This window comes from Equus quagga, chromosome 4 (assembly GCF_021613505.1).
Source record: "Equus quagga isolate Etosha38 chromosome 4, UCLA_HA_Equagga_1.0, whole genome shotgun sequence".
Classification (NCBI taxonomy): Eukaryota; Metazoa; Chordata; class Mammalia; order Perissodactyla; family Equidae; genus Equus; species Equus quagga.
In genome coordinates, this window is record NC_060270.1 from 48,006,833 (window position 1) to 48,033,558 (window position 26,726).

A 26,726-nucleotide genomic window follows, 5' to 3' on the forward strand; every position below is an offset into this window, starting at 1 on the left:
CACCCCCTGGAAAACAAAAGGAAAGAAAAAAAAAGTACTCTGGACCCCCAAAGAGGTGGACTCATGTCAGTGATGCTGAGGGCAAGGAGCTGATTTGGACATTCTCTCCCTCTGTAGATACATGTGAGCCCTAGAAATGATACCTCTGTGTGTGCTATAATCTTGGGGGTTTTTTAACGATTGGCCCTGAGTTAACATCTGTTGTCAATCTTCTCTTTGTTTTTCTTCTTCTTCTTCTCCCCAAAGCCCCCCAGTATATAGTTGTATATGCTAGTTGTGAGTGCCTCTGGTTGTGCTATGTGGGATGCGCCTCAGCATGGCCTGATGAGTGGTGCCAAGTCCATGTCCAGGAATCGAACTGGCAAAACCCTGGGCCGCCGAAGTGGAGCGCGTGAATCCAACCACTCGGCCACCAGGTCGGCCCCAATCTTGGGGTTTTTTAAAAGTAGTTTTCAAAGCTACAGAAGTGGTCCATTTTTGCAAGATAAAAGAAAACAGAGCCATAAACAAGAGATGAAATTAAAATTCTGTATTTTCCCAACAAATGACTAGCTTCATTTGCTTACACACAAAGAGGTGGCTCTGGTAGCAGAAAGAGCACGAGCTTTGGGATCAGAAAGACCTGGGTTTGAGACAGAGGGTTTCATCTGACTTAGACAAAAAGAATGAGAAAATTGGAAAATCAATGCTCTGCTACCCCAGTAACTGATTCAAGCACAAGGGAAAAGGACACCTTTATGCTGGAAAATATGACAGTCCCCTTCTTAACCAAGTGGTCAAACTGTATTGCCATTATCGGGACAGACTGACATCACAGCCTCCTGCTGTGGTGCAATGGAAGCACACACCATCCCCTATGTCGTGTGAATTTAACGGCAAAGAAACAACCAGACAAACTCAGATTACAGGAACATCTTACAAAGCACTAGCCTGGATGCTTCAAAATTATTTACGTCATGAAAGATAATAAAAAGGTTACTGGGACAATTGGGGGTGGAATTTGAACATGGAGTTTATGTTAGGTCATCCTAGTCTATTGATGTTAAGTGTCATGGGAGTATGAATGGCGTTAGAGTCGGATGAGAGAATGTCCTCCTGTGAAACTAGGTAAGTTAGTGTTCTTTATGCTTTCTTCCAGCTTTTCTGTAGGTTTGAAAATTTCAAATTAAAAAGTGGGAGAACAAAAGGAATAAAAAGATTTAGCTTTATTAACTGCATAAAATGAAAGGCCTAACTTTTACGCAGATATACAGCCATGCTGGCTCAATAATCCTTGAGAACATTCACGAATGTAGGTCATAGTGGAAAGAATGCTCTGTGCCCCGTCAGCCCCGAGCCAGAACCTGTCTTCCTAGAGTGGGAGCAATGGAACAGGTGTGTTAGGCTATACTCTGAAGATTTACCTCTCACGTAGACACAAGGATGGATATCTTCTTTTTTTTTTTTAAAGATTTTATTTTTTCCTTTGTCTCCCCAAAGCCCCCCGGTACATAGTTGTATATTCTTCGTTGTGGGTCCTTCTAGTTGTGGCATGTGGGACGCCGCCTCAGCGTGGCTTGACGAGCAGTGCCATGTCCGCGCCCAGGATTCCAACCAACAAAACACTGGGCCGCATGCAGCGGAGCGCACGAACTTAACCACTTGGCCACTGGGCTGGCCCCTTCTTTTTTTTTTTAAAGATTGGCACCTGAGCTAACAACTGTTGCCAATCTTCTTTTTTTTTCCCTGCTATTTTTTTTTTCTACCCAAATCCCCTCAGTACATAGTTGTATATTTCAGTTGTGGATCCTTCTAGTTGTGGCATGTAGGACGCCACCTCAACATGGCCTAATGAGCGGTGCCATGTCCACGCCCAGGATCTGAACCCTGGGCCCCCGAAGCAGGACACATGAACTTAATCACGGGGCGGCCCCCACAAGGATGGATATCTTCTATACGCTTTTTTGTCTTTCCAAATTTTCCGGTTTCTTAACTGGTTTAAAACTCTTTCCAATGCTCATTCATAATGCACATTTCCCTTTTTACTAGCCGTTCGACTTTAACTTCGTGTGAACCCTGTCTTCTCAGAATGGTATACCTTATACCCCAAGGTATAAGGAGAGCAAAGTTCAATTTTTCCCATCCCCAACTGGGAACTGTCAAATATAAAGCATTCCAATCTGCAGGATGTTTGGACCTAAATAGAGATTCGTGCATCAACTTGCATTTACCTAATTCAGATTTTATCTGCCCTTTGTATATCTGACCCTGAAATGTGTTTTGAAATCATGTGGAATCTATCAGAATTTTCCCATGTTTTTGCAAAGCAAAACAACTTCAATGTGTCACCGGCAAACTTGCGCAGCTAGCTGTTGGTTGGCTCCCCCAAGCCTTGCAGCTGTAAGGAAATGCTCTTATTGGCAGACTTGACCATGCCAGGCAGCCTCCCACAGGCTACTGTGGAGATGGGCTGTCTTTTGGAAAGGCTGCTCCTATCTTGTTTTATCACGGAGATAGAGCAGCCATAGATAGAACCATGATTGTGACGGTGACCCTGACTGATTGGCGATTTGGCCACGAAGGAGAGGGGAAGAACCTAAGAAAACAGGAAAAGAGGAACAGTGGGGGTGTCTGGGGAAGAGAGGTGGAGAAGAGATGGAGAGGAAAGAAGGACAACAAGAGAGGAGTCAGAACATAGAGGAAAACATTCCTGAAGCCAAAAGCAGCTTCTTGCGTCACTCACAGATCCAAAGCCTTGGTTGCACAGAGTTGATTCCAGGACAGAGGAGTGACGGAAGCGTGAGCCATTCACGTACATTTTACAAAAGATGTTTGTAGGGAAGACAAAAGGGAAATAAAGAGAGAGGGTAAAAGAGCAGAATGAGAAAGAAGAAGTTAAGTATCCTGAAATGTTCTCAGATTAGGCTTGTTTTTAAAGTTGCTTTTAGGGACAAACCTCTAAGTCCTCTTAAACAGGAAATGTACACTCATTTAGTTCCTTCTCTTGGCACTTTTGAAAAAGGAAAGAGTCAAATTGTTCAGTGAGAAAGTAAACACACTTTTTGATCCAGTTATACCCACGTAAAAGTCAAAAGGGAGGGAGGAACGGTGAGGGTGTGTTCACTCAGGTCCTCTACAGTTGTCATTATTATTTCCACTCTACAGATGACAAAACTGAGGTCCCCAGACGTTAAATAAGGAAGGTGACATAACTAATTCGTGTCAAATCCTGGTTTTGAAGCTAGGAATGCCTGACTTTGAAGTTTCTAATTTTTGTTTTTCTCTACAAACTGCTCATTCCACTCCCAGTTACAAAACAACAAAAAAAGAGAACTGAACAAAGAGATTTCTTGCTATTTCTTTTTTAAAACTTACGACAAAAGGGAGAACTAAAACCAAAGTTGCAGTTCTGTGTATTGGTGTAAAAATCTCACCATCCCTGTCTAGAGGATAGGAATGCTGGGGCTAATTTTCCATTTTTCAGGGCTTCATGTGTGGGCTCTTGCCCTCAGTGGGGAGGTGGACTGGGAGAATGTTCCTGAATGGCTCCTGGAGGGGGTGTGGGCTAAAAGTAAAGAAAAAGATGAGGAGCAGCCTGGGGCAGTAGAAAGAGACCTTGAGTAAAGGAAAACCTCTCATAATCTTGGTGTTCTTCTCAGCAACATGTGGAGGTTAGACTAGATAATTCCTAAGACTCCTTCCATATCTAGGATTGCATGACTTAAAACAAATCCCAAAGGAGCAAATGTGCCTGCGTGGCCTGGCCCTAAGAAGCCTTTATCAGTAAGAATGTTATCTCCTTGAGGGCTCAACCGCCAGCTGGATCCCCCTGTATCTGGTGAAAGCAATGGGCACGTAACAAGCTCTGCACACTGTGTGTCGGCCAGTTGGATCCTTGCTGGAGAGGTTTCATCTGGAGCTCCTCTGAGGAGGCCTCTCTTTGTCCCTCATGGCACACAAATAGGCAGCAACCACGAGCCAGCAACCACCAGCTGGATGATGAACAGAGCCTGCGTAACAAATTGGTGATCTGAGCCCAGCTCTGGTAACTGCGTCATAAAATAACTGAAACTTGTCAATAAACACAGCCAAGGCCGAGAAGAGCAAGGATCGAAGGAACCTAAGACTGAATGACTCTTCTCTCCCAGCTTCTTGAAAAGGGATGAAAAGCTGGGAGGGAGCTGGTCACGTTTGTAGGCATGGCGTTCCTGGTGTGGATGAATGGAGAGCGGGAAACTCAGTGCGGGTCTGGACGTGGCAGAGAACTCCAAGGCCAATGCCTGTCCCCTGGACAAGACGGACCAGGGAGCATGAACCTTTCTAAACCCATTTCTGATTGATCAGGAAACAGAGTCCTTACTCTTGTGTTTTCTAAGCAGTGGTTAAAATATGAGGAGTCTCCATTTTCCCTACATTGTAACACGCATAGGAAAGCAAGGTGAACTAAGGGTGCTGCAAACAATTTGGTTCCCTCTCTCCCCTCATCCAGGGCTCTGCTCGAAGGGCCTCTCATCACAGACCTTCCCTCATCAGTCTCTCCCTTCATTCCTTTTCTGAGCTTACTTATTACTACCTGGCTTTATTTTTCGTAGCTCTTGGCTCATTTGTTTACTATGTGTCTTCCCAACTAGAATGAAAGTTCTGTGAAGGCAAGGACTGTGTTTCATTCTTTGCTATATCCCAGAGCCAAGAACAATGCCTGGCCTGTAGCAGATGCTTAGGAAGTATTGATGAATGAGTAAGTGAATGAATTCATGAGGTCACTGCTTAGCACAATTGCTAGTTTATCTAGACCATTTTGCTATGAAAGCCCGCTCTTCAGGCCTTCGCTTAGAAACATTTAATGTCTTGTTACCTTAAATCGCTCCATCCCTTCCCCGTGAAAATCCACACAGAAACACAGGGAAGGTCTTCCAGGTTAGCTCACCAGCTGTGAGACTGCACCGTAAATACGTGTTCACTTACACACATATGTAGATGTATATTCACATCTAGATACATGGGAGAGGGGCCCGAAGTCACCCATCCTGGGATTGTTTTGGCCTTGCTATCCTAGCACGTGACCTATTGCCACATGACTCTGTGTCAAACTGAGGAAGACACAAGGTCACAGACTAACCTCGTGAGAGTCCAGCAAGAACTTCCGCCGCTGGGAGAAAGCTCTGATGTGCTCCTTTTTAATCCGCTGGTGATGCCAACTTTTAAAGCAGTTTGTGTTCATGGTGATCTACTTGATTTAATGGTTTTTATGTATCTCTGCATATTCCAAGTTTTATCTACTTCTTTATCTAAGCACTTTCCATAGATAATAAGTATTTCCCCCTAATCTGTAGAAACATGGAATAAAGATGTTAAAAGTTTTACATGAGAGAATTTGGCTATGCAAACTTACGCTCCTATTGTATTTCCATACAGATGATCTGTGATCTTTTCTGAGACAGGAGAATTGATATAAACTAAGTGTGTCCTTATGACATAAAGAGTTGGGTGGCAGAGCATAAACATCACCTACTATTAGCAGATGTTGATATCATTTTTGTATACAAAGGCCCATACTTTCCTTTCCCTTTTCACCAATGCAGATATCCTGTTCTGGTTTTTCTTTTCTTCTTTTTTTTTTAAGAGGAGAAAAGGGCGTTTCTTGGGACTTCCCCAGCACATTGTCCCGTACATAAGCCTTTCTACTTCTTCCTCACAATCCACACAAAACTAATTGACATAAAAGATAAAAGCCGGCCTAAGCAAGCCTCCTTTATCTAACAGACAAGCTCCCTAAAAAGAATGTGGGGCAATGAGAACAAAAGGTACGCAGTCATAACCCAACTTGAGGATCACAGACAAAGTTGAAAACGACCTTAGAGATTGGCCAGTCCATGCTTGTCATTTCACAGAATAATTCCACGGTTAAAATACCAAGAAAAAGAGCCATCCAATTGCAACATTAACCTGAAATGTAATAAGCCGGTTGCGACTGATGATCTTCTGCTATATCTGCATTTAGCACTAGGGGCTGCTCTACTGGTATCTATAGACCAGCTTTTCTTTGATATGCAACAGGAGCAGACCCTCCTCATTTGAGTTCCAATCTGCAAATGCTGAGTTTTTAAGATGATGCTCTGCTAGTATATTACATTACATTGAACTAGCTTCATTTAAATGGTGCAGGCATGGCATACTGAATCCAAAGCAAGAGCCACTCTGGAAAGAAGAGATCAATACATACCAGGGAAAGGCTACTCCAAAGTTAAATTTTTCAAATTGTCCTAATTCAAATATTTACTTAAACTCTGTTTTTATATTATGTGCAATACAAGGGGAATGACATTGTTAGTTGTGTGTTTCCTGGAACTGACTGTCTGCTACAAGGCCACAGATAAAGTTTGTTTATAGAAAAACAAAATAAGAAAAAAAAAGTGTAGCACTGTTCTATTTGGGGTTTCAGACTCCCACACATTCCAAGTGGGAGAAAGGACAACTTTCTAGAACCTTTCCTTGCCCACGGCAAGAGAGGACGGAAATGCTTTAACCCCCTCTAGTGACAGACGAGTCATTACTCAGTGCAGTTGTTCAAAGTTGGAGTGATAATACCATAGGGAGAAAAGGGTCATGCTTCAAGAAGTTTACAGTGTAGGAAGAGGGCAAATTTTCAGTTCACCTTTAAGTTTTAAAGGGTATAAAATTCAGCTATTAAGTGCGAATCTTCAACATCATTCCTCAGTTCTTTCAACTTGGACACATTTGGTATAAGCTCAGCATAAAAGTTCAAGTTCTACATGTCACATATGTCATAATCACCTACTGCTGAGTTTAAAATCTTCCGGATATGTGTAACAAAATGATTGTTGCTAAACGTGATTGTTTTCGATTTTGGTTATTTGCTAATAGCTATTTGTAATACCAATAATCAGGTAACGATGCTAATAACGGTCCTCGGTTTTTCGCAGAAAGGAAAGTGGAAGACTGAAGCCCAGGGAGGAAGCATTGCAATCACATCAGGGAGGTGAGTACGGAGAAATAGTTCTGCAGAGTTAGCTGCTAGGAGCCATAATCCAAACCCTTTGATCTAGTCTTAAAGAGGAGTTTCTCATAATTTTTAGAGTTTTGGCCTTGGGCTGAAAAAACTAAGTAATAGTTGGCTGAAGTTTGACTTTCTTACAAAATGTCCTTTTCAGCTCTGTCCCCGGCACAAACACAGCCCTCTGTTTCTGAAGATTTTATTTCCTTCACATCCTTTGAGGATAAAACCATGCTATGTGGTTTTTATGCCGTATCTTAGGATATTTAATAACAGAGCGAACTCTACTTTTTCTCCCAGTTTTCTCTTCACAGAGATTCTCCTTTCCCTTCCGCTTACAGCCTCAATGATAATGTAAAGACGTTACCCACTATTATGTTTGCACTTCCTTTGTTATCCTTCATGTTAAAGATGGACAGCTTTTCAAAAGTGATAGGTCAAACTGCTGATCCATGTTCTTGTAAACTTGGGGTAAGACGTGTTTATATGTCAAGAGAATTGTCTGTTTCCTATAAAGGGGAGTGGGAGAAGAATTTTTCAAAGAATACATTTTGGAAATCAATGTTTTGTTTTGTTTTTTTGAGGAAGGTTAGCCCTGAGCTAACCTCCACTGCCAATCTTCCTCTTTTTGCTGAGGAAGACTGGCCCTGAGCTAACATCCATGCCCATCTTCCTCCACTTTACATGTGGGATGCCTGCCACAGCATGGCGTGCCAAGCAGTGCCATGTCCGCACCCGGGATACAAACCAGCGGACCCCGGGCTGCCGAAGCAGAACGTGTGCACTTAACCACTGCGCCACTGGGCCGGCCCCCTGGAAATCAATGTTAGTGAATGGCAGGAAGGAGAAGCACAAAGTGGTAGGCACTGAGGAAGTTTCTGCCGTATTTAGTCAGACTCCTTTCTCTACAGACCATTTATATGTGAGTCTACAGGCGTACGTCTAGGGGGTAAGAAATAGTAAGACCTATGAAAATACACTTATCATTTATGTGCACACAGACATGCAAACACAAATCACAAATCATTTTTCCTACTGCTAAATTGATCAGTTTTTTAAAAAATATACTACTGTATGGGTTCTTCTAAAGTCATCTGCTAATCTCTTCCATCCCTTTCTATCCTCCAAGCAGGTTTCATTTGCATAATTCCAAAGAGGTCAATATGGGTCCTGCTCATGCTTAAGAATTGTTTCCAGTCTAGCTTAACAACCTCTATTTTTCAAGTTTGTCCCAAGATTGAGACAAAATCTCTCTAGCAAAAGCAAAATAAAAGCCAAATTCCTACCCTTTTGCCTCATTTCATGTTTTATTATTCTACATTTCCTAATAATACATTTTGTAAATATTGAAATGGGCACATGTTCTGTGTACCAGAAGCAAAGCTAGGCACAGTTAACACAAGTCACCATCACCAGAAGATGTTCATTTCAGGCCACATGCGATTTATGTTTTTTCTCCTTTCTTAATATAGGGAAATAAAAAAAAAAAACTAGAAAACATCATAGAATCCAACAATACGTATTTCTGGACCAACGATAAACCACAGGCTTTTAATGGCCACAGCAGAGTCAGAGCTGGCCCAAGCTGAAGCCTGGGCGTGTGCTTGCTGATGGACAGATCTAATATCCACAAATCAGAAAATTTAGTGGTGAGGGCAGGCCATGTTATTAAAGCTGCTACTAAAAAGCTTATTAAAATCCAGCATTATTAAAGTTAGAAATAAGAAGTGTTTGCTTATAACCAGCTACTGCCACACACACTGGGATGAATTCATTTTAAGGGTTTATAATAATAACAATAGCAATAAAAATTTCCCCCAAATCTGGGGCCGGCCCAGTGGCGCAGCAGTTAAGTTCGCACATTCCGCTTCTCAGCGGCCCAGGGTTTGCCACTTAGGATCCTGGGTGTGGACATGGCACCACTTGGCAAACGCCATGCTGTGGTAGGCGTCCCACATAGAAAGTAGAGGAAGATGGGCATGGATGTTAGCTCAGGGCCAGTCTTCCTCAGCAAAAAGGGAAGGATTGGCAGTAGTTAGCTCAGGGCTAATCTTCCTCAAAAAAAAAAAAATTTCCCCCAAATCTGCGTACCTTTTTCTTGTTAATTCTGAGTTAAAGAGCAGCAATTATGAGGAAGACATTTTTGAAGAGCACATACACTTTGGTCAAATGCAAGAAGTATTTACAACATAGATTGAATTATGTTTTTAAAAATGTAATTATTTCTGTTGAGCAAACCTTGTGCTCTATTTCCTTAGAGGAGAGATTTTCAACGTTTTTAGGGGTGCATTTTTAGTGAGCAAAGCCTTCCTTTTGAACAACCACATTAGAGTAACTTTGAAATGAGAGATCAGAGGGTCCTCTCTGACCTAAATGTGATGTTGGTGGACAGAGGACACTCCTATAGCACAAATGAGGTGATTCCTTTTATCAGCATTTCCTCATGATAAATGATAAGGGGATATGCTCTTTGAAACACCTCAGTTTTCTCTTCAGATTTTCCTCAAAATGTTTCAAAACACACAAGAGCTCTGATTCCCTAAGCCACACCATTTTCCCTGTCTTTCCCTCTGCTGCAGCACTGGGACAGCGTCCGACAATGCTACAGGAGATGTCTCCCGTCTCCCTCTGGGAGTCTGCTCTTCCCGCACCGCGGGCTCCCACGCTCATTTCCTCCAGCTGCCTCTAGGTGGCCCTGAGCCCTGCACCTCCATCCAGCTGCCGCGGGGATGCCTGCTGCTGTGTCCTTGGCAGATGGTCGCCGTATAGTCTGGCCCGGTATCTTTGGACCAGGCCACAACCTTGATTTTCCTTCCTTGGCAGGACGTTTCTTCCCCAGGGGACTCCTCAGCCTCAAACAAATACAGCTGGCCCTGGAACCTCCCTAATCTTGTCTGAATTCGCAACAGTTTGGGCTGACCTGGGGCCTCTCAGTTATGTAAAGATTGAGGCTATTGCTATCAGTCATCAACTATTTTGTGCTTAGTACTATTTGACTCTATAGAAGATAGGAGGAAAGGGAGGAATGAGACAGGGAAAAAGAGGGAGGGAGGGAGGCGGAAGGAGTAAAGGAAGGAAGGAAGGAAGGGAAAGAAGAAAGAAAGCAAGAGAGAGAGAGAAGAGGGAGGGAAAGAAAGAGAGAAAAAGAAAGAAAGAAAGAAAGAGGGGGCTGGCCTGGTGGCACAGCGGTTAAGTTTGCAGGTTCCGCTTTGTTGGCCCCCGGGTTCACCAGTTAGAATCCCGGATGTGGACATGGCGCTGCTTGGCAAGCCATGCTGTGGTAGGCATCCCACATAGAAAGCAGAGGAAGATGGGCACAGATGTTAACTCAGGGCCAGTCTTCCTCAGCAAAAAGAGGAGGATGGGCAGCAGATGTTAGCTCAGGGCCAGTCTTCCTCAGTAAAAAGAGGAGGATGGGCAGCAGATATTAGCTCAGGGCTGATCTTCCTAAAAAAATATAAATAAATAAAGAGAAGAAAGAAAGAAATTTTAAAAGGATTAAAGAAAAGGTCTGGAAATGAAAATCCTAAAAGACACATGTTTCCTGCCTGTAAGAAGTTTTTATCTACTTGGTTATAATTATTCGTAGCTAAATACAAGGCCAATTTCATAATGAGATGACTAAATTGGAGAGCATCTCTAGACGCCAACATAAGACTTTTGGGCAAACAGTCAAACAATGTCAATCAAGCCAGCCAGCAAGCTCCTTTCCCAGGAAATATTGCAAAAAACACCTCCTTTGCTGAGGATCAAATCCCAGTTCATGGCTTTAGCAAATGAAAGTAGAAAACTTCTTCTGTCAATCAATCTCAAATTCAGCCGTGGCCTGGACTTCAGAAACAAGCTTAGCTCTAACAATTTTTGAAAGTCCTTATGCAACATTTTTTCTCAAATACTTTCATGGGGGAGGAAGTTACAAGTTAGGGAAATTGCATAACGTATCTGCTCTTTAGCTGATCTAAGTATCGGGTCCAGAGAAGTGTGTGACCTTCAAGGACACGGGCGGCTACAGTATTACACCAGTGGTGCTGCGGAATGTCTCCAAAATTCTCTGGTTTGAGGCATACTCCACCCCCCACCTGATCCCCCCTGCATTCAATGCAAGAGGGCCCATAAAGCACAAATATACCAGTAATAAAGGTTCTAATCTAATCAGAGAATGGGGAAATATTCCCTTCCTTGTTCCAGGTGTGACATTTTTATGTCACTGCCTAACATCACAGTAGCTTTAGCTGGGCCAGGGGGGCCACGCTCTTAGATCTCACGGAGCTTGCAGTCAACTAAAGTTCTTGGGTCTTCCATTGCATCAGCTCTTGTTAAACCCACGCCGGCTTATCTCGCATCCATAGATGTGGAGTTGATTTGTCAAACTATACACACTTCACTGTTTAACTTCTTGGTAACTTTAACCCTCTCCCCTGTTCTACTGAAATCATTGTGAACCTTGCTTTGAATATTTTCCGTCAGTTTCTACCTGCAAACTTAATAAACACAAATTCATTATTTCCATCTAAGTTATCAGATGAAGCTACATGGAACCCTGTGGCAGTCCGCGGAAGGCATTGCTCCAGGTTGATAATCACACATTATAATAAACACTTTTGGAATATGATTACTCAATCAATTTTGGTTCCACACAGTCAAATAATCAGAAATACCTCGTATACGTACGTATTCTCCTGATTTACCAGCCAAGTAGTTCTGTCCAAATAGTACATCATGCTTGATTATGATAACTAATGACTAGGAAACTCCTGCCTGCTCGTTGTGATTCTTCCTCATCATCATGTGAAAAATAATCACATTCACAAGTAGTTTTCTGTTTATAAAAGTCCTAAGTGGGGGCTGGCCCTGGGGCGTAGTGGTTAAGTTTGTGCCCTGCTTTGGCAGTCTGGGGTTTGCAGGTTTGGATCCCGGGCGCGGACCTATGTGGCACTCATCAAGCCATGCTGTGGTGGTGTCCCACATATAAAATGGAGAAAGATCGGCACAGATGTTAGGTCAGCGACAATCTTCCTCACCAAAATAAAAAAAGTTATAAGTGCCTCTTTGTAAACAGGTTTTTAAAATAAATGAATAAAGAAGAAAACAGAAGTCACATAAAATCTCACCACTGACCACTGTGAACAGCGGTTAGTTTCCTCTCAGCTTGCTTCTTCCCTATCTCCCTGACACTCTCTCCTCTCCATACATGCACCTTACTTAATCCCCTCCACTGTTACTCTCTTCTCTTCTACAGCTCAAACAGTTGGGCAGGAGTCACCTTGCATTTTGAGGGGATATGGGTACAACAAAACCAGAAAAAAAAAAGAGGGGAGAGAATTTTGACCTTTAAGGTCAAAAGCTCAAGACTAACTGTAGAGTAGAAATGTCTGCATGTGTACCTGTAGAGTGAGTCTTCTTGAAACAGGCCAGAGGAAGTCAAGGAAGGCTGAGGTATAGACTTGGCGTTATCACAACCAGGAGCAGCCCAAGATCAAGGAATACAGCCTCAGCCAGCCATCTGCACCAGGCGGCCACTTGGGCGCCAAGTCATTGCCCTGGTGTCCCTGTTGATATCCAGTGGAATCCAAAGGACAATTGTCTTGTGAGTTATGGCCTTCTGTGGCCAAGGCTTTGTCCCACTTGACACAGCCCTCTCTTCAATGGCCCCAAGTAGTATCAGAGGAGCAGATAGCTCCACTTTCATTAGCTCAAAACTCTACACACACGGAATGAATTTGAGGCCCAAGTAAAAGCATCACGATTTGCCCCCCAACATACCCTCTCCAACATATATATATATTGGAGAGTCTCTGTGTCTTTGTAAACTCAAGGCTTTGCCAATGCAGCTGCTTGGTCTCTGCCAAAGTAAGAAGCTGCCACCCTCCCCACAGCTGGAAATCTACTTCCCGTCCACCCTGCCAAGGCTCCACCCTTGAAGCTCCTCCTCTCCCACTGCTCTGAATCCCTATGCCTTCACTCCTCTTGGTGCCTGGCGGCTCAACATCTGCTCAAACCACGTTGTTAGAGTGCTCTTTTGGTTCTGTACATCTTTTCCTCCTCAGGAGCACACAAGTTTCAATTACTTATTGTGCTTTATTTTTTATATTTTTATGCTCCCAGTGAGCTTATTAAGTACTGTTTCATTTATTTGCCATTTTAAGTTTTCTTTTGCATACTGACTGTGTAGCTCATTTTTCTGTTTGTTTTCTTTTATGTGCCCCCAAATTACAAGCAAACCCTTTTCTCAACTAGTTTGAAAATAATATCCTTAGAGGTCAAATACCCTGAAGTCACTGAAGAATCTTACTAATTTCTGCATGGAATAAAAGATATATAGGTCTAACTGATGTCTTCCTCTTGCCTCTCTATGGAATTCCCACTATAGTAACTTTTTCACCGAAATTATGAAACCCTAATAAATGCTGGGGCTCTATGTGGCTCAGTTCACAAGTCATGGTCAAAGAATCATAGTGCAATAACAACAAATAGTAATTTAGAAGATTTCTGATATTTATATATATCACAAAGACCAAAAAAGGGGATCTAGTTCATACCTCCAGCAACACACAGCTCAAGACCCTCTGTGCAGCCACATCGGATCCTCTTGGCCATACTCTCTAATGCTTTCCCTCTACCACATTCCCCACTCACATTTTCTTCCTCTGTCTTCCCCCCTCTCTCTTAGGTCTTTATTATGTGGATCAGATTAGCCTCTCTGCCTGGGTCCTCTCCTCTTTTATATTTACCTCTCCGGCCCAGTTCCTTCCTATCCATTCTCCCTACAGATCGCAAAAAAACAAGGGTAAGGAAGTTGACTAGGCACAAGTCACACCTTGATCTGTTTTGTTCTCCTAACATTTGACAAAACCCACTACAGCCTTCTAACACACAGAGGCCTCTGATACCATCAGGAACTACAGTTTGCACCTGGATGAAAATAACTCCACACCAGAAAACTCTTAACACTTCAAGCCAGTTGACTCCAACCTCGCCTCTCATCCCTGTTATTCTTGGCCAGCTCCCCAAGTGCAAATGCACCAGTCATTCCTCCTCTCATGTGCTGTGTTTTGTCCCCTTTGCCTCATCAGCTTCCAATACTAAGCTGCCTCTGGGGCTTTCTTATGTGTTTGTTGCCCCCTGAACAAACATCCTGAAACACTCACAGAACAATAACACGTGTCTTGCAGTCCTGTAATGCAGCTCCATCCAGTGCAGCCTGCTGGAAGGAGGCCACTCTGGGATTTGGGGAACAATCTTCAGATCATTCAAGCTTACCCCTTTTTTTGCCAATAACTCTTTGAAATGGTTGCATCTTCAGTTTAGAAATGTTTGTGGCCCTCCTGTTTATGAGTATGGATTTCATGCAAAATTAACAAGGTAAAAAAAAAAGGCAGCATTTAATAAACATTTGTTTAATTAATGGAAATATTATTTGTATGGGGCAGTTGCAGATATTCTAAGAATGTTAACAATAAGTTATGGGCTTAGATGGGACCCAGATCTATAACACCAAGTACAATCCGTTTGCCAAGCCAGGACCCAGAGCATGCAGAAGGTGGGATGGGAGGTTCTGATGAATGAAGAGTGGAGAGCCTCAACCTCCAGAATGGGGAGGCTCTGACAACAGGCAGCGTGTGGCTTCACATGTCAGACCACACCCAACAGAGAGATTAAAAACCTTGAGCAAGCCCCCTCAAGTACCCCAAGCTTCCACCTTGGGACACCAGGAAGAGTTTCCCTACTGTCTGCTCATCTGTTGGTGAGCCCAGAAAAGCTGTCCCAGTTGTTCTTTCATCCCGAGAGTCCCTTAACACCCACCACACAAAGTGAGCTACTTGTCACTCCCTACCTCCTTCTTTCTGTTCTGAGGGTACATGGAGATGGGGAGGAGCTTATGTCTCTGTTTTAGTTCTTAAAAAAGCTTTGGGGAGAAACTGGCTGTGAAAGAGAAAGCAATAAATAAACTTCAATAGGGTTTTAAAATTTAGCCCTGACACAGCCACCCAATCTCCCATTCCCCACCATCTGTCTGTTGTAGTCTGCTATTCCTTGTTTCAAACTTGACACCCCTTGCTATACCAATACTGGAGTTCTGGCCCTCCCCTAAGCCCCTTTAACTGGGCTCTCTGGTTTGCTTATCTGTCAGTCTTGTGCTTTTGCTTCTTCTCCAATGCAACCTCCAAGCTCAAACAGGGCTTCCCAGCTCTGCAGCACTTGCAACAGTCCCACCCAACCCCTCGGCCAGTCCAGTTCCCTCTTTCCATCTTTTCTATCTGGACTTCAGAGGGCAAGAAACTCCAAGAACATTCCTTGAAGAGTGTCTTGCTGTGTAATCATGTCAAAGGTTCTCTAAATGTTTCTTGAATCCTGCTTTTCTAATGTTTAGAGTTTGTCTGTGAGCAGGCTCAGGGTTCTCATTTTAGCTGTTGCAAATGCTAAGAAAAAAACCAGACACTTTCTGAACTCAAATCAACAACCTAACTTTACAACTTAAGGAACTAGGAAAAGAAGAACAAACTAAACCCAAAGCTAGCAGAAGGGAGGAAATAATAAAGATTAGAGCAGAGGTAAGTGAAACAGAAAATAGAAACACAATAGAGCAAATCAACTAAATGAGAAGTTGGCTCTTCGAAAAGATCAACAAAATTGACGAAACTTTTAGCTACATGGACTAAGAAAAAAAGGAGAAAAGACTCAATTTACTAAAATCAGAGATGAAAGTGGGGCCATTACATCAGTGTACAGAAATGAAAAAAAATGAGAGTATTACAAAAAATTGTATGCCAGAAAATTGGATAACCTCGATGAAATGGACAAATTCCTAGAAACACAAAACCTACCAAGACTAAATCACAAAGAAATGGAAAAAATGAACAGACCTATAACTAATAAGGAGATTGAATCAGTAATCAAAAATCTCCCGCAAAGAAAAGTCCTGGGACCCGATGGTTTTACTGGTGAATTCTACCAAACATTTAAAGAAGAACTAATGACAACCCTTCTCAAACTTTTCCAAAAAAGAAAGAGGAGGGAACCCTTCCTAACTCATTTTGTGAGGCTAGCATTACTCTGATACCAAAGCCAAAGACACAACAAGAGAAAACTACAGACCAATATGTCTTATGAACGTTGATACAAAAAATCCTCAACAAAGTACTAGCAAACAGAATTCAGCAGCAAACTAAAAGGATTATGACTAAGAGGGGTCCCAAGCAGGACAAAGATATATAAGTGGCCAATAAGCACATAAAAAGATGCCCAACATCACTAATCATTAGGGAAATGAAAATCAAAACTTCAATGAGATACCACCTCACACTCATTAGGATAGCTACTATCAAAAAAACAGAAAATAACAAGTGTTGGCAAAGATGTGGAGAAACTAGAACCCTTGTGCACTGTTGGTAGAAATATGAAATAATACAACTGCTGTGGAAAACAGTATGGTGATTCTTCAAAAAATTAAAAGTCAAATTACCATATGATCCAGCAATCCCACCTCTAAGTATATACCTGGAAGAATTGAAAGCAAGGTCTCAAAGAGATATTTGTACACTCATGTTCATAGCAGCATTATTCACAATAGCTAAAACATGGAAGCAATTCAAGTGGCCGTTAAGTGATGAATAGATAAGCAAAATGTGGTAAATATACACAATGGACTATTATTAAATCTTAAAAAGGAAGGAAATTCTGCAACATGCTACAATATGGATGAACATTTAGGACATTATGCTAAGTGAAATAGGCCAGACACAAAGCGACAAATACTCTATGATTCCACTTATATGAGGTGCTTAGTGTAGTCAAAATCATAAAGTCAAAAAGTTTAATGGTGGTTGCCAGCAGATGGGGGTAGGAGAGAAAGGTGCGGTATTGTTTAACATGTATAGAGTTTCAGTTTCACAAGATGAAAAGAGTTCTGGGGGTCGATGGTAGTGGTGGGTGTACAACAGTGTGAATGTATTTAATACCACTGAACTACGCACATAAAAATAGTTAAGATAGGGGCTGGCCCCGTGGCCGAGTGGTTAAGTTCGCGCTCTCCACTTGGGTGGCCCAGGGTTTCACTGGTTCGGATCCCGGGCGCGGACATGGCACCACTTGTCAGGCCACACTGAGGCGGCGTCCCACATGCCACAACTAGAAGGACTTGCGACTAAAACATACAACTATGTACGGGGGGGATTTGGGGAGAAAAAGAAAAAAAAAGATTGGCAATAGTTGTTAGCTTAGGTGCCAATCTTTAAAAAAAAATAGGTAAGATAGTAATTTTTATGTTATGCATATTTCACCACGATAAAAAAAAGGAAAAAAAAATAGACACTTTCTGCAAGATTTTCCTCATTCTTATTTTACCAACCAGTTCTTCTCATGGGTCAGAATTCAATCCCGAACAGCAGATCTTTTCATTGCAAAGAAATTGTGAGAAAGACATATCAGTAACTTGTTTTCCTGTCACAGACGACCAAACTGTGGTGCACAAGCAAGACAGAATGGTGACATCTTTTTACCAGAATGAGAATTGCTGGGGATGTTGCCATTTTGTCTCGCTTGTGGGCCGCAGTCTGGTCATCTGTGACAGGAGAACATTATCCAGAGTCTCTAGCTAGCCAGGTAATTTACAATTTACTCCCCAAACAACTGTCACTTCTTTATCTTTCTCTCTTTTTACCTTTATCCCCACCCTTTGGCACCTGTAGCCCATACAAGTGTATGGTTTCTTAATTTACAGAGTTCAAGATTCAGTCTTTCTATTCTCTTTACTTCTTTGAACAGATTTTAACTTATTCCTTGTTGTCTTCAATATTTCTATGCAAAATTGGGTGATACATATGTAATTTGCGTAAAACTGCAAATTTGCATTGCTTACTATGTATATGCTGTAATTGGTGTACAGCTAGCTGAATTGAACGAAAACAAAACCCAAAGGAAAAAATAATAAAAGCAAATAAATTAGTATATTCTTCATTCACAAATATTGAACCTAAATTGCATTTCAACATTCACTACAAAAGTCAATTTCTCTTAAGTTCTAGCCTAACAGATTTTTGTAAGTTCTCTATTGTAAACAAAGTTATGAGAAAAGATTCCTTGATTTTATATATTATGTACTAATCAACCTATTTGCATAGGGTTCAAGACTATAGAAACTGTTTTATAGTGGCTTACCAAAAGAATAGAATTAATGTAAGATACGCTCTGATTAGAATTTATTTCTGTTTATTACCTATAAATCAGAATTGCTAAGAGCAAATATTACACTGTACAGCTCAAAGGAAATAACTGATTTTACGATTCCCTGCAGAGTAGGGAGAAAATATCAAATTTTAATTTATTTTTACTTTTAAAAATAAGAAAGAAATTGTTTTAATAAAATATTTTGGTAGATGTGGGTAACCCCCGTCAAATTTTTCTTGAAGGAAAAGTAATTAAAACAATGTGAGGAAAACAATATGGCAACCAAACATCAGGAAATAATTCTGGAAGATACATAAGACGCGTCGAGGAAGAATTTAAGAAACGAATGTTAAAACAAATTACACAGCGTGGGAAGCTTGCTATACAGTTGGAGGAAAGAACGGAAGCTTCTAATCTGTCTGGGCTTGTGCTGGATTCTGCTTTAATTAAATACTAGAGGTAGTTTTTGCATTTCATTTAAGCAGTGGCAACTAGCAGAGGTCGAGCCGGCCAAATGGCACATTTGGGAAATGGGGGGGTGTAGTTTTGATCAACACAGAGATTGGGGGCACATACTGGCATTTAGTGAGTGGAGGCCGGGATGCTGGGAGTCCGATATGTGTGTAATGATCTTGCACATTGAAGAATTGTCCCTTGTCCCACACAACTGCCAAAAGTCTTACTGGACATTCATGTAAGTGAAAAACGTGCTAATTATCTGAGCCTGGAATGTAATTCTGATTTACATATAAATTCAAAATATTGTTTGCATCCTTTTCATATACACTGCATTTTTGGAGAATGTCACCAGTGTACAAATTGAGGGAAAATTGTACTTTATTTATTTGGAATTTTGCTAAGAGTTGTTCACCAACTCTTATTCATTCAACAATCATGAACTGATTGTTCATAACTCACTTGGCAGCAAAATGTGACTAAATTGATTTGCGGCTATTTGGAAAATGATGTCGCGGATGGCAACATCTTCAAGAGCCGACAGTTGGAACTGTCATGTTCCAGTGTCCATATAAAGAAATGGTGTCGATTCCTCACTACTCAGCGCCCAGCTTTGAGCAGACCAGCAGCATGGGAATCACTTCTGAGCTTGCTGGAAATGCCAACCCCAGACCTGTGAAATCAGAATCCACTTTTTTTTGAAGAAGAAGAAGATTAGCCTTGAGCTAACTGCTGCCAATCATCCTCTTTTTGCTGAGGAAGACTGGCCCTGAGCTAAGATCCATGCCCATCTTCCTCTACTTTCTATGTGGGACGCCTACCGCAGCGTGGCTTTTGCCAAGTGGTGCCATGTCTGCACCCGGGATCTGAACCAGTGAACCCCGGGCCACCAGGAAGCAGAACGTGTGAACTTAACCGCTGCGCCACCAGGCCTGCCCCAGAATCCACATTTTAAGAACAGCCACAGGTGACTTATATTTGATTTGAAATTTGAGAAGCAATGGTATAGACAACAAGTAGATGAAAATTCGCCTTAAAAAAAATCATTATAGGTAGTATGAACAACTGACCCCTGCATGATGTCTTCTGGTGTGATTAGTGAGAATTTTGCATATTGAGAGAGATTCTATTTCATCATAATTTACTTTCTTTTATTTTTCCTTTATTGTCAATACATTATATGTACTTTTTTGAAATTATGACTTAATCCCATTTCAAGATAATGAAAGACATGTTATAACAAAAAGGATGTGTTGTTTTGATAGGGTTGAGAGTTACTGAATAAAGGAAAGATGTACTAAAGGAGAAAAATATATTCCCAGTGTATACGAATTCCACAACAAAAACAATGTTTTATGGAAAAATTGTGTCCATGAAACCACTGGTGGAAAAGCTGGTTTGACTGGAATAAAATTTGGATTCTGAGCTAAAGATACAGAGACAGCTTCAAAAATAAATGCGTTCACTGCATTATTCAGAGGCAAGAAGCTCTCGTAGCAAAGAAGGTGAAGCCAAAAGTGTACGAATTGCTACAAGATGTCATTGATAGAGATAAAAGTGTAAAAGTCAGAACTTTAAACTCTAGTAAATTATTCACTGTTCTTGTTAGAGATGATGAGAACATTTTTTTTATTGAGTTATTGATAGGTTACAATCTTGTGAAATTTCAATTGTTCATTAATGTTTGTCAGTCATGTTGTAGGTGCACCACTTCACCCTTTGTGCCCACCCCCCACCCCACCTTTCCCCTGGTATCCACTAAACTGTTCTTGGTCCATGGTTTTAAATTACTCATATGAGTGGAGTCATACACAGATTATCTTTCTCTCGCTGGCTTATTTCACTTAACATAATTCTCTCAAGGTCCATCCATGTTATTGAAAATGGAATGATTTTGTTCTGTTTTGCAGCTGAGTAGTATTCCATTGTATATATGTACCACATCTTCTTTATCCATTTGTCTGTTGATGGGCACTTAGGTTGCTTCCACGTCTTGGCTATTGTAAACAGTGCTGCAATAAACATTGGGGTGCACAGGACTTTTGGGATTGCTGACTTCAGGCTCTTTGGATAAATACCCAGTAGTGGGATGGCTGGATCGTATGGTAGTTCTATTTTTAGTTTTTTGAGGAATCTCCATACTGTTTTCCATAGTGGCTGCACCAGTTTGCATTCCCACCAGCAGTGTATGAGGGTTCCTTTTTCTCCGCAACCTCTCCAACATTTGTTGCTATTAGTTTTAGATATTTTTGTCATTCTAACGGGTGTAAGGTGACATCTTAGTGTAGTTTTGATTTGCAATTCCCTGATGATCAGCGATGATGAGCATCTTTTCACGTGCCTATTGGCCATCAGTATATCTTCTTTGGAGAAATGTCTGTTCACGTCTCCAGCCCATTTTTTGATTGGGTTGTTTGATGTTTTGTGATTGAGTTGCGAGAGTTCTTTATATATTAAGGATATTAAGCCTTTGTCAGATATATGACTTGCAAATATTTTTTCCCAGTTAGTGGGTTGTTTTTTTGTTTCAATCCTGTTTTCATTTGCCTTGAAGAAGCTCTTTAATCTGATGAGGTCCCATTTGTTTATTCTTTCTATTGTTTCCCTTCTCTGAGAAGGCATGGTGTCCGAAAAGATCCTTTTAATACTGATGTCAAAGAGTGTACTGCCTACGTTTTCTTCCAGAAGCCTTATGGTTTCAGGTCTCACCTTTAGATCTTTGATCCATTTTGAGTTTATTTTGGTGAATGGTGAAAAAGAATGGTCAATTTTCATTCTTTTACATGTGGCTTTCCAGTTTTCCCAGCACCATTTGTTGAAAAGACTTTCTTTTCTCCATTGTATGCCCTCAGCTCCTTTGTCAAAGATAAGCTGTCCATAGATGTGTGGTTTTATTTCTGGGCTTTCAATTCTGTTCCATTGATCTGTCCACCTGTTTTTGTACCAGTAGCATGCTGTTTTGATTACTGTAGCTTTGTAGTATGTTTTGAAGTCAGGGATTGTGATGCCTCCTGTTTTGTTCTTTTTTCTCAGGATTGCTTTAGCAATTTGGGGTCTTTTGTTGCCACATATGAATTTTAGGATTCTTTGTTCTAATTCTGTAAAGAATGTCATTGGGATTCTGATTGGGATGGCGTTGAATCTGTAGATTGCTTTAGGTAGAATGGACATTTTAACTATGTTTATTCTTCCAATCCATGTGCATGGAATGTCTTTCCATCTCCTTATGTCGTCATCCAATTCTCTCAGAAAGGCCTTGTAATTTTCATTATATAGGTCCTTCACTTCCTTAGTTAAACTTACCCCGAGGTATTTTATTCTTTGTGTTGCGATTGTGAATGGTATTGTATTCTTGAGTTCTTTTTCTGTTGGTTCATTACTGGAGTATAGAAATGCTACTGATTTATGCAAATTTATTTTATACCCTGCAACTTTGCTGTAGTTGTTGATTACTTCTAACAGTTTTCCAATGGATTCTTTGGGGTTTTCTCTATATAAGATCATGTCGTCTGCAAACAGCGAGAGTTTCACTTCTTCCCTCCCTATTTGGATTCCTTTTATTCCTTTTTCTTGCCTGATTGCTCTGGCCAGGACCTCCAGTACTATGTTAAATAAGAGTGGTGATAGAGGGCATCCTTGTCTCATTCCTGTTTTCAGGGGGATGGGGTTCAGTTTTTGCCCATTGAGTATGATGTTGGCTATGGGTTTGTCGTATATGGCCTTTATTATGTCGAGGTAGTTTCCTTCTATGCCCATTTTGTTCAGAGTTTTTATCATAAATGGCTGTTGGATCTTGTCAAATGCCTTCTCTGCATCTATTGAGATGATCATGTGGTTTTTATTCCTCAGTTTGTTGATGTGGTGTATCACGTTGATTGATTTGTGGATGTTGAACCATCCCTGTGTCCCTGGTATGAATCCCACCTGATCCTGATGTATGATTCTTTTGATGAATTGCTGAATTCTGGTTGCCAAAATTTTGTTTAGAATTTTTGCATAGAGATGATGAGAACATTTTGTATCACAGACATGGTCCCCTGTTTTATCATGGCTGATTACGTTTTGGAGTTATCAAATTTAAAGGAACCACACATTCTTATTTTCTAAAAACACTAGTGTTCCACATTCTGTCTTTTCTGTGATAACAAGTGCCTATCAATTCTATGATAGTAAAGCAGAATTTTAAAATAATTAACTCTGTCCCTTCAAAATAAAAGTATTACTTTAATAACAAGTAGGAAAGTTTCTGCTTTTGAAGGAAACTTGGGCTAAAGGGAGAGCATTCTGAAAGCAGATCTTTGGAAATGCTTCTTTCTTTCTTTCTTTTTTTTTTTTTTTTTGCTGAGGAAGATTTGCCCTAGGTTAACATCAGCTGCCGATTTTCCTCTTTTTGTATGTGAGTTGCTGCCACAGCATGGCCACTGACAGACAACTGGTTTAGGTCCACACTGGGGAATAAGACCAGGCCGCCAAAGTGGAGAGTGCCAAACTTAACCACTAGGCCAAAGGGGCTGGCCCAAGAGTGTTTCTTTCTTAACTGATTGACTTCAGAAGCCACGTGTCACCTCTAAGACTGCTCATATCTGCCCACTTTAAAAAGCCTGGAAATAGACATTTCTAATTCATTTAAAAGATCTTCCTCAAAATGACTCTCAAACAGTTTTGAATTTTCTTGTTAAATAAAATTGTTAAAAATATAAAAATGCAATACCTCTGATTGTTTGGTAAAAAAAATATCATTCTCTAAGATATTGAGTGAATTGGTGGGGGTAGGAAAAGGCTTTTAAAGTGTTTCTCCTTGTTGGCAAGATCTACTCAATTCTGTCTTAATTCAGGTCAGGATGCCCTACGCACAGGTGTAAAATCAAAAAGCTCTGGAAACCAAAAGTCCTGTTCATTATGTATTTGGCAGCAAAACTTGACCTGAATTGATTTGAGGCTATTTACATTCTTTATTTTTCCATGCAGTGTGCCGATTCTCACCTCTTTTGCAGATGTACAAGGGTATTTAATGATGGGGTGCTGCCCCAGGCCTCACTGGGGGTGTCACATAATAGATGCTATATGAGTTTTCTGAAATCTGTAAAATTCTGGATATCCTAAATTCAACTGCTCCAGAGGATTTGGGAACTTATGGGTCTGTGGAGATTCCCAGCAGTGAATATGATATGAGTAAAGAATTGCAAAGTATTCTTGATGATAAACAAGGGTCTTTTTCATTGCATTTTAATGTTAAGGATCTGTAATTCTGAAAGTTGGTCCCTGAATATTTGTTGTTATAAGGATAGTGAACTTACATCTTTGGGCAGAGGGTCTGTAATTCAAAGTTAGCATAGACGTCAAATCGATTGTACCACTAAAGAAATAAATAAATATACATACATGTTTTTTCTTTTTTCCACTTTGTCCTTAGAGGGGAGTTCTCCTGGGAACACGCTGAGCTCAGCTGAAGCGGAGAGGTTCCTGAGGGATGCTTTTGCTATATCTGGGGTGGGAAGGTAGGGATGGCTTGACTGGTCTTAGAAACTAGCCTAAGCCATGAGTTTGCAAATACATCTTTAACGTGACAGATTGTACAAGTGTGAAAACCTGTACCAGCTACAATGTAGTGTGAGTGTCCACAGGATGACCTTTCTACTGCAAAATGAAAAATGATGCAGAGAAATGAAAATGTTTTCCAACCTCCTTAGCTGTTAGCAAATGTTTGCCAAGAAAACACTTCCATAATTCTCTGGAGGTTCTAAAAGATTAGAAGGCACACGGGCAGGGCTCCAAGTGGCTCTCACCCTGGGGAGTTTCGCCATTCTACTATCATTAAGAAACCTTTTATAATAGGCCCTTCTATTTCTCTTCTTCTATTCTAAGTAAGAACATTTGCTGGTATAAACAAACATGACTTTCTAAATCCAAACTGAACGAGGAAAGTGTAAAACCAAACAAATGTTTGTAGAAACATTTTACTTGGAAACGCAAAGAATGCTAATGCGTAATAGAGTCTGGAGCTAGAAACTTTTGAGATGACAGATGTAATATCTGATGTCAACCAGCACTGAAGTTATGATCTGAAAAGGTGAATTGGTTGTATGTTTATTTAGATGAAGGTTGAGTCAAAACTTGATGGAAAAGAAATTTGTGCTTTTTTGTTTTTTTGGTGAGGAAGATTAGCCCTGAACTCACATCTGCCACCAATCCTCTCTTTGCTGAGGAAGATTGGTCCTGAGCTAACCAATCTGTGCTCTTCTTCCTCTATTTTGTATGTGGGATGCTGCCTCAGCATGGCTTGATAAGCAGTGCATAGGTCCGCAATGGAGATCCGGGCCTGCCAACCCCGGGTCGTCAAAGTGGAGCACACAAACTTAACCACTTCGCCACCAGGCTGCCCCATCGTTACTTTTGAAATGGAAATATGTATGGTGCTGAAACTGATGTAAGGAAGGTGGAACTGAGTTCTACACCACAAAATTGCAGCAATTCAAACTAACAGTTCATAAACAAATTGAACATTTGCCTAGCTGAAGAGAAAAAATGCAACAGTAATGCAACTGATTAGGCCCCACTGATGCCCTCACTAATTCACCTCTCCACGAACTCTGTATCAGCAGAGAATAACTAATGCCCCTGCCAAATAAGGCTCACCCTGAATAGTTGGTTTTCCTGAATATTGGTTTCTTTCCTATCTATACCAAGATGCAGAATCCGACCACTTCCAACCCCTCCGGGACTAGCGCTCCAGTCCATCCTTGCTGGGTTGCTTCGTCTTTGCGCTTCTACCCTCGCTCGCAGGCAATCTACCCTCCATATAGCAGTCCGTGTGGTCCTTCTAAAACAAAAGTCAGATTACAACATTCTTTGGCCCAAAGCTTTCCATATCAATTAACATTAAGTTCAAACTCCTTCCTTTCCCGAACTTGCTCCCTGCGCCGCCCCCCACCCCCACCCCCACCCCCACCCGCATCCCCGGACTCCATTTCCGCACTTTTCTCCTTGCTTTCCCCGCTGTATTCATCTTTGCCTCTTACTCTGCCTTGAAAACACCAAACACATTTCTACTTCATGGCCTTCGAACTTCCTAGTCCCTCTGTCTGGATGCTTCCCTAGACTTCTACAAGCCTTGTGCCTTTTCTTCTGCTCCAGCGTCACCTTATCAGAGAAGTCTTCTCTGCCAACTTCCCTCAGCCCCGCTCTGGAAGCCCTGGTCTTTTCCTTTACCCTCGTTTATATTTCTTCATAATACCCATCACCTCCTACATAGTTCAGGTCTGTTCTCCGACAGAAAAGCAGAGGCTTCCTCTGTTCTGTTCTTGCGGTGTCCTCAGCTGCTAAACCAGCTCCTGTAATGTGGGTGGCTTTCACAGTGTATGAATTAAGGAACACTGAAACTTGATTGTAAGTCTAAAAGTTGAAAATACATAAATATGTCTGGATAAAATACTTCAGCTTTGAAAAAAATGTTCATTTTTCTTTCTTATAGGTTCCTGAGATCATTTTCTACTGTGCAACCTATGGATTTTTTTGGAAACTGAGAACAGTTACTTTTAGTTACTTTGATATAATTGTAGCAAACAATTGACACAATTTTTTTCTAAACAAATATTCACTCTTTTAAATGCTTTTGCATGTTTTCTTATTTAATAATCAAGCTACTTTGTATATACGTACAAATGCATGAAAATGAATACAATTTTACAAGGTATGTAAACATTGAAAATATAGAGAGATTCTAAATAAGTTATTTGATGTATTTAATGACTGCTGGGGGTGTTGGATCACTGTGGCCTCTTCGCTATGGAAATGCTTCACAGGGACTGGCTCAGGGTAGCCGAGAAGATTCATCTCTGGTGTTTCATTGGGGTTGTAAGCATCAACACCGCCCCTTTTTAAAGTGTCATATGGTAGACAGCCCACAAGCTGACCATTGTGGGAAAAAATTAGGAAACACATGAATGGTCCACAGGAAGCTAAAAAGAAGATATAGAGATACAGTGCTTCTGTACATCTTGGCAATGTCCACTCTGTTCCTCATTCTCTCTTGAGATTTTTGGTCCTAGCCACTGTCGTGTATTTTTTTTCAAGCCTTGAGAATCACACTGTTGTCATCTTTCATTCTGTC

General features: G+C 41.1%; 1 long non-coding RNA gene across 1 annotated transcript; it reads left to right on the forward strand.

The window, feature by feature from the left end:
• Positions 1 to 1,037: 1,037 nt before the first annotated feature.
• On the forward strand, positions 1,038 to 26,328 carry LOC124237954 (uncharacterized). The gene is made up of 3 exons (XR_006888194.1): positions 1,038 to 1,107; positions 6,924 to 6,979; positions 26,088 to 26,328. It is a non-coding gene; the product is annotated as an uncharacterized LOC124237954 (long non-coding RNA).
• Positions 26,329 to 26,726: the final 398 nt, after the last annotated feature.